Raw genomic sequence first — 1,112 nt, 5'->3', positions numbered from 1 at the left:
CTCGCCACCATGCCTGGCTAATTTTTTTTTAGAAATGAGGTCTTGCTGTGTTGCCTAGGCTGGTCTAAAAACTCCAGGGCTCAAGGAATTCTTCTGCCTTGGCCTCCCAAAATGCTGGGATTACGGGTGTAAGCCACGGTGGCCAGCCTATTTTGGGTTTTTTTTTAGTTGGAGTCTCACTGTTGCCCAGGTTGGAGTGCAGTGGCATGCTCACGGCCACTGCAGCCTCAACCTGCTGGGCTCTGGTGATTCTTCCGCTTCAGCCTTCCAAGTAGCTGGGACTACAGGCGTGCATCCCCACACCTGGCTAATTTTTTTATTTATTGTAAAGAGGAAGTTGTCAAGATACCCGGGCTGGTCTTGAAACCCCGGGCTCAGGCATTCCTCACGCCTCAGCCTCCCAAAGTGCTGGGATTACAGGCTTGAGCTACAGAGCCCAGACGTCTTTTTTTTTTTTTTTTTTGTCTTTTTAAGTTGGAGTCTCACTCTGTCACCCAGACTGGAGTGTAGTGGCCACTCCCGGCCACCGCAACCTTGAGCCACTGGGCTCCGGTGATCCTTCTGCCTCAGGCTTCCAAGTAGCTGGAACTACAGGTGCACGCTACCATGCCCAGCTAATTATTTATTTATTTATTGTAGAGATGAGGTCTCGCCAAGTTGCCCAGACGGGTCTCGAACCCGCGGGCTCAGGCAATCCACTCACCTCAGCCTCCCAAGGCGTGGGATTACAGGCTGAGCCACTGAGCCTGGCTTGTTTTTTAAGTTATAGGAAAAGATGGAAATAAAGGGGTGGAAATGAAGAATTTCAGGAAGGTAATGAAATCTCTTCTAAAATATTATATATTCCAGAACTAAAAATTACAATGCTTGAGATGAAAATTTATTGGGTGAGTTTAATAGCAGATAGAACAGAGCAGAATTACAGGATCATTGAACTTGAAGATCAATAGAAATTATTTTAAAAAGCACTGACACCCAAGATGGCAGCCACCATGAAGAAGGGGCTGCAGAAGATGCTGATGTTACTGTCAAAGATCAACAAAAGAGCCGGGCTCAGTGGCTCGGCCTGTAATCCCACGCCTTTGGGAGGCTGAGGTGAGTGGATTGCCTGA

General features: G+C 47.8%; 1 pseudogene; it reads left to right on the top strand.

Moving 5' to 3' along the window:
* Nucleotides 1-980: 980 nt before the first annotated feature.
* The window catches only part of LOC110596732, a 667-nt pseudogene continuing 535 nt past the window's right edge, over nucleotides 981-1,112 (top strand).

This window comes from Carlito syrichta, unplaced genomic scaffold, assembly GCF_000164805.1.
Source record: "Carlito syrichta isolate Samal-C Ts95f unplaced genomic scaffold, Tarsius_syrichta-2.0.1 Scaffold313324, whole genome shotgun sequence".
NCBI classification, from domain to species: Eukaryota; Metazoa; Chordata; class Mammalia; order Primates; family Tarsiidae; genus Carlito; species Carlito syrichta.
The sequence above is the reverse complement of the archived record's forward strand: the minus strand, read 5'-3'. Positions and strand labels throughout refer to the sequence as shown.